The following is an 8,085-nucleotide window of genomic DNA, read 5'->3' as shown; positions in this document are numbered from 1 at the left end:
TTGAACGGCGATGGTGTAGATGCTCAGGAACTCTGCCGGGTTCAGCCTCCCATCGTACTTCTCAGGTATCTCTGGCTTGAACGTGCGAACGGACGGCCAATGGACTTGACGCGGTTCTCGTGTGAAGGTAGGGTCGTACGTCTCCAACGTATCTATGATTTTTGATTGTTCCATGCTATTATATTATTTGTTTTGGATGTTTAATGGGCTTTACTAAGCACTTTTATATTATTTTTGGGACTTACCTATTAACCGAAGGCCCAGTGCAAATTGCTGTTTTTTGCCTATTTCAATGTTTCGCATAAAAGGAATATCAAACGGAGTCCAAACGGAATGAAACCTTCGGGAGAGTTATTTTTGGAACAAACGTTATCCAGAGTACTTGGAGTGGATGTCAAGAAAGAAGCGAGGAAGCCATGAGGCAGGGAGGCGCGCCTGCCCCCCTGGGCGCGCCCCCACCCTCGTGGGCCCCTCGCAGCTCCACCGACCTACTTCTTCCTCCTATATATACCCATATACCCCAAAAACATCCAGGAGCACCACGAAACCCTATTTCCACCGCCACAACCTTCTGTACCTGTGAGATCCCATCTTGGGGCCTTTTTCGGCGCTCCGCCGGAGGGGGAATCGATAACGGAGGGCTTCTACATCAACACCATAGCCTCTCCGATGATGTGTGAGTAGTTTACCACAGACCTTCGGGTCCATAGTTATTAGCTAGATGGCTTCTTCTCTCTCTTTGGATCTCAATACAAAGTTCTCCTCGATTCTCTTGGAGATCTATTCGATGTAATTCTTTTTGCAGTGTGTTTGTCGCGATCCGATGAATTGTGGGTTTATGATCAAGATTATCTATGAACAATATTTGAATCTCCTGTGAATTCTTTTATGTATGATTTGTTATCTTTGCAAGTCTCTTCGAATTATCAGTTCGGTTTGGCCTACTAGATTGATCTTTCTTGCAATGGGAGAAGTGCTTAGCTTTGGGCTCAATCTTGCGGTGTCCTTTCCCAGTGACAGCAGGGGAAGCAAGGCACGTATTGTATTGTTGCCATCGAGGATAAAAAGATGGGGTTGATATCATATTGCTTGAGTTTATCCCTCTATATCATGTCATCTTGCCTATTGCATTACTCTGTTCTTATGAACTTAATTCTCTAGATGCATGCTGGATAGCGGTCGATGTGTGGAGTAATAGTAGTAGATGCAGAATCATTTCGGTCTACTTGTCGCGGACGTGATGCCTATATACATGATCATGCCTAGATATTCTCATAATTATGCACTTTTATATCAATTGCTCGACAGTAATTTGTTCACCCACCGTAATACTTATGCTATCTTGAGAGAAGCCACTAGTGAAACCTATGGCCCCCGGGTCTATTTTCCATCATATAAGTTTCCAATCTATTTTACTTTGAAATCTTTACTTTCAATCTATATCATAAAAAAATACCATAAATATTTATCTTATTATCTCTATCAGATCTCACTTTTGCAAGCGTGAAGGACTTGACAACCCCTTTATCGCAATTGTTGCAAGGTTCTTATTTGTTTGTGTAGGTACGAGGCGACTTGCGTGTAGTCTCTTACTGGATTGATACCTTGGTTCTCAAAAACCGAGGGAAATACTTACGCTACTTTGCTGCATCACCCTTTCTTCTTCGAGGGAAAACCAACGCAGTGCTCAAGAGGTAGCAAGAAGGATTTCTGGCGCCGTTGCCGGGGATCTTTGTGAAATTTATGATTATACTTGTTGCTCTAAGAACCCTAAAAAACACCTCCCCTACCTATGTGAGTTTAATGATAATGAAATCTTATCTTCTTATGCAAATGGTGTTTATAGTTACTACGATATCGAACAAATTGAAGAATTAGTTGCTTTTAAGGGTGCTTATGAAGTTGGTTCTTTGATTGAAAAGTATGATACTACTCTCTATGAATCTGGAAATTTTGACATACATAAATATTGCTATGAAAACTATGCTCATAATGTCTATGTCAAAAAATGTATTGAAAGAATGACCATTGCTTCTGAAGAAAATAATGATATGCATGAATATATAGATAATTATGATTCCGATGATTTGATTGAAATATCCCTTGATGAACATGATCTTGCTATTCTTGTGGCCATGATGCCAATACTTATGAAGATGAATTTGCTATAGTTCCTTATGTTAAACATGAGATCGTTGCTATTGCACCCATAATTGATAGTTCCTTCGATGAAAAGCATGATTGCAATGATGTTACTATAAATTCTCTTGATGTCAATTGTGCTAATAATATGCAAAACCCTAAGCTTGGGGATGCTAGTTTTGCTATGTCTACTACTTGTTGCAATGATCATGATTGGTGTGATTCTTCTTATGATCCTGAAAATTTATTTAAGCCCCATGATGAAAATGAGATTGATCATACTTTTTGCAATAATATTGAAAGTGAGTTTGGAAGAGTGTCAACATTAGATCCCACATATTTGGAGAATGTTCAATCTTATGTTATTTTTGATAAAAGTGGGTTTGGAGAGGTCATGACTTTAGTTAATGATAATCCCACTATCTTGGAAGAGTGTCAACTTTGCATGCATGTGGATCGTGTTGAAAATATTTTATGTGGTAGCTATTTTGTTGAAATTCTTATGATACCACATGTAACTATTATGACAGAGGAAAATATGATTGTAGAAATTTTCATGTTACTAAATTTCCTCTCGTTATGTTGAGATTGCTATTGTTTCTTTCCGCTTCCTTGCATATGCTAGTTTTTGCTTGCTATGATAATTTGTTTGCCTATAAGATGCCTATGCAAAGGAAGTATGTTATACTTAGATGTGTTTGTCACGTGTTTCATGATGCTCTCTTTGTGCTTCAATTCTTGTCTTTCATATGAGCATCATTGAAATTATCAATGCCTAGCTAGGGGCGTTAAACGATAGCGCTTGTTGGGAGGCAACCCGATTTTATTTTTGTTTCTTGCTTTTTGTTTCTATTTAGTAATAAATAATTCATCTAGACTCTGGTTAGATTTGGTTTTATGTTTTAATTAGTGTTTGTGCCAAGTAAAACCTATAGGATCTTCTTGGATGATAGTTATTTGATCTTGCTGAAAAAGTCAGAAACTTTCTGCTCACGAAAACAATTGTTAAAAATCACCAGAACGTGATAAAATACTGATTCCAATTGCAGTAGATCAATAAACAAATTATCCAGGACTTCCTGTTTTGGTAGATTTGTCTGAGTTGCAGAAGGTTGCGTTTGATACAGATTACCACAGACTGTTGTATTTTTGACAGATTCTGTTTTTCGTGTGTTGTTTGCTTATTTTGATGAATCCGTGGATAGTATCGGAGTGTATGAACCATAGAGAAGTTGGAATACAGTAGGTTTAACACCAATATAAATAAAGAATGAGTTCATTACAGTACCTTGAAGTGGTGGTTTGTTTTGACAGATTCTGTTTTTCGTGTGTTGTTTGCTTATTTTGATGAATCCATGGATAGTATCGGAGTGTATGAACCATAGAGAAGTTGGAATACAGTAGGTTTAACACCAATATAAATAAATAATGAGTTCATTACAGTACCTTGAAGTGGTGGTTTGTTTTGTTTCGCTAACGGAGCTCATGAGATTTTCTGTTGAGTTTTGTGTTGTGAAGTTTTCAAGTTTTGGGTAAAGATTTGATGGATTATGGAATAAGGAGTGGCAAGAGCCTAAGCTTGGGAATGCCCAACGCACCCCCAAGGTAAAATTCAAGGACAACCAAAAGCCTAAGCTTGGGGATGCCCCGGAAGGCATCCCCTCTTTCGTATTTGTCTATCGGTAACTTTACTTGAGGCTATATTTTTATTCACCTCATGATATGTGTTTTGCTTGGAGCGTCTTGTATGATTTGAGTATTTGCTTCTTAGTTTACCCCAATTATTCTTGCTGTACACACATTTTGGAGAGACACACATGAATCGGAATTTATTAGAATACTCTATGTGCTTCACTTATATCTTTTAGAGCACGGTGGTAGTTTTATTTTATAGAAATTATTGATCTCTCATGCTTCACTTATATTATTTTGAGAGTCTTCTAGAACAGCATGGTAGTTTGCTTTGGCTATAAAATTAGTCCTAATATGATGAACTGGCTAGTTCTGTGCTGTCAGTTTTTTGCTGTCAGCTAGTTCTTTGCCATCAGCTAGTTCTTTGCTGTCAGTTCTTTGTAAGCAGACGATAAAGACCTTCTTTGCCGTCAGCTAGCAGACGACAAAGAACTGGCTGATGGCAAATTCCCTGATTCTAGTAGTGTATATTTAGTAACAGATGGTGTATAAGAAATGGGATGTAGCTAACCTCAATGGCAAACAACAACGTCGCTCATTTTAGCCCTGCGTAAGTACATGGAAAGGCAATGTTAACTACGCCATGGCTAACATCCACCAAAAATAGCAAATGGTAATAAAATGACAGCATCTGTAGTGATATCTTCATTGCGAAAGAGTAGCACGGTAGCAAAGGTACTGATTAAAAAATGATATAATTGTTTACTACAGCAGGCACGTTTCAATACAAACAACCTAGTATATCCATTGAAACTGGTACTGATAGAAATGAAATTGACAAAGTTAAATATCGCAAGGCAGGTGCTGCTAGAGCAGAGAATGGCCCTATTGTCTATAAAAAGGCAGGGAATACAGATAAGACGGATTAGGCGTGTTTACTACAACATGCTTAGTACATCAACCATAGAAAACATGGCCATTGCAATTGGTATTAGTAAGACTCAACTGTTCAGTTCATAGGTAAGTCCTGAGGGGTAGTTGTTGGGGCACTTCATATGGGCAAGAGCCCGCCTAAGTCGGCCGTAGCGGAGGCGAGGTGTTCCTCTGGGTCAAAGCGTGACCAGTGCCGCTGACATGTGTACCTACAAGAAGCAAGTTAATGTTAGAAGCTAAACTGCAATTGCACAAACGATTAAACTACTGTAAGACATGGGATGCAGCTAACCTCGACGGCAAACAACAACATCGCCTGTTATGGCCCTGCGTAAGTACATGGAAAGGCATGTTAACTAAAATGGGGTTAGCATCCACAAAAAATAGCAAATGGAAATAAAATGATAGCATCTGTGATATGTCTTCATTGCGGAGAGTAGGATGGTAGAAAAGGGCATATTAAAAATGGATACAACTGTTAATTGCAACAGGCTTAACAGGATCCTAAGTCATGTTTTGTAAGTTTGTAGCTGCAATTGGTGAAATTGAGCTGGACAGTTCATACTTGAACATCACATAGTGTGCAGTACTGAAAATAACAAGGCACATTTAACTACAGGCAACCTAGTATAGCCATTGAAACTGGTACAGATAAAGATGCAATTAACAAGGTTAAACATCACAAGGCAAGTGCTGCTAAAGCTGACAATGGCCCAATTGTCTATAAAAAGGTAGGGAAAATAACTAAGACGTGTTAGGCCTATTTACTACAAAATGCTTAATACATCAACCGTACAAAACATAGCCATTGCAAATGGTATAGGTAAGATTGAACTGGTCAGTTCATATTTTGTAAGTCCCGAGGGGTAGTTGCTGGGGCACTTCATCCTGGTCAGAGCCCGCCCCAAGTCAGCGGTGGCGGAGGCAAGGTGTTCCTCCGCGTTGAAGCATGGATCAGTGCCGCCGACATGTGTATCTGCAGGCAACCTATAAATGTTAGAAGTTAAACTGCAATTGCACAGATGATGTGAAATACTGTAAGACATGGGGTGCAGCTAACCTCGATGGTAAACAACAACACCGCCTGTTATGGCCCTGTGTAAGTACATGGAAAGGCATGTTAAGTACTATAGTTCCACCAAAAATAGCACATGAAAATGAAACAACATCATCTCTAGTGATATCTTCATTGCGGAGAGTGGCACGGTAGCAAAGGGACATACTATAAAATGCATACAATTGTTCATTGCAACAGGCTTAACAACATCCTGAGTCATGTATTGTAAGTTTGTTGCTGGTATTGGTGAAATTGAGTTGGACAATTAATATTTGAACATCACATAGTGTGCAGTACTGAAATAAACAAGGCACGAACATGCTTGATACATCAACCGTATAAAACATAGCCATTGCAACTTGTATTGGTAAGATTGTGTTGGTCAGATCATACTTGGTAAGTCTTGGGGTAGTCATTGGGCACTTCATCTGGGCCAGATCCTGCATGAAGTCGGCGGCGGCAGAGGTGATGTGTTCCTCCGGGTCGACACGCACAGCGGCCATCGCGCCATCGACCGCCATCAGCGCCTCGAGTTCCATGTGATATGTGGTTGGGCTTGCACGGCGATGCTCTGAAGGTAGGGGACATGGAGATTTGGAGGCATGAGGATGTTTCGCAAGCGCCATTTAAGCAATCAGGCCGGGGCCGTAATAGAGATCGGTAGGTTACCTGACTGGATCGATGATGCTCCGGAAGAGCATAGATGTGGTTGAAGCTGTGGTTGCAACGGTGGCGGCGATTTGAGCTGCCGGGAGGGGTGCAGTGTGGGGAGATACTGCAGAAATGTGATGGGTAGGGATGTGGTGGGAGGACTAAATTCTGAAATCGCGCGCCTAATGAAAATTTCGCTGCGGAACTTGAAACTTGCGCCGGGCAACACACAACACAGATGAAGTGCGTAAAACACACTACAAAAAAAGACACATCCGTGACATTTCGGGCCGAACGAATTTTTTCTGTCATTCTTATGACACTTCTATGATGATAATTGTGAAAAAACCCGGTATCATCATAGATGTGGTGGGCTCCTACTTCTATGACAAAAAATCATGACAGAAAATGGTCTTTTCGTCCTGGGCGGGCCGGAGATGCAGCTGCATGACATTCTTTGGGCCATCCATGACAGAAAAAACCGTGGTAGAAGCGAGGGCGAGGAAAATATTGGGGAGTTTCCGGTTACGGTGGGTGGTCGGGGCCGAGCGATGCATGTTTCTCTCGTACACGTACGTGCGTGGGTGCAAGGCGTTGGGCTGTAACTGAACCCGAGAGAGGCGTTCGCCTACTGAACCCGAGCGATTGCACTGTAGGCTACGCGTTACTGAACCCGAGCGATCGATCGATGGCTGTTAACTGAACCTGATCGAGCGATTCCTTCGCTACTACTGCTAACTAACGCCGATTAATGCTGCCTCTAGATGAATAGTGAGCATTGTTGGGGGGGGTTGGATGAACAGTTCCCGGTGGGGGGGTTGGATGAACAGGACCCCGTGGTAGTAGAGGCTGTTCCCGCTAGATGAACAGGACCCCGATCGATCGAGCCGGTTGGTGGTGGATGAATAGGACCCCGTGGAGGGCTGGATGAACAGGACGACCCCGTGGAGGGCTGGTTGAATAGTAGCCGGTGGAGGGCTCGATAAACAGTAGCCCATGGAGGGGTGGTTGAACAGGACCCCGTAGAGAGGGATGCTTGAACAGTAACCGGTGGAGGAGCGGTGGAGGCTGGATGAACAGGAGCCCGTGGATGAACAGACGTAGGTGGAGGCAGGAGTGGAGACCCCGTGGATGAACAGTCATAGGTGGAGGCTGGAGGAGGTCGACGGTGGATGAACAGTAGCCCGTGGAGGCAGCTGACGGGGGAGATGAACAGTATCCCGTGGAGTCCCGTTTTGCGGTACGCCACACCCCTCCCGATCAATAGGACCCCATTTCGACCGTAGGAGGTCTAAGAGAAGTCTGTTTCCTCCGTTTTGCGGTACGCCAGACCACTCTCGATGAACAGGATCCCGTTTTGACCATGGATGGTCGAACACAAGGCTGTTTCCTTCGTTCTGTGGTATGCCAGGCCTCGTTTCGATCGGCTGTTCCGTCCAAGCCAGTTGGCTCCCGATGAACACGATGATGATGCAGTTTCTCCGTAATGACCCAGCCATGTACACGAGCCCTAGCCGTACGTATGCGCGAGTAGGCGTTCGAGACCCCGCCCGTATGTACATACGTGGCCGTATTTACTTTCTTGCACCCTGGCCATTGTACGTATGTGTACACGATATTAATGGGACTGCGTGACATGCTACGTGCGTGCCTCTACTACGACACGCGCC

Source organism: Aegilops tauschii, chromosome 4 (genome assembly GCF_002575655.3).
Source record: "Aegilops tauschii subsp. strangulata cultivar AL8/78 chromosome 4, Aet v6.0, whole genome shotgun sequence".
Lineage (NCBI taxonomy): Eukaryota > Viridiplantae > Streptophyta > Magnoliopsida > Poales > Poaceae > Aegilops > Aegilops tauschii.
This window is presented reverse-complemented; position numbering follows the sequence as displayed.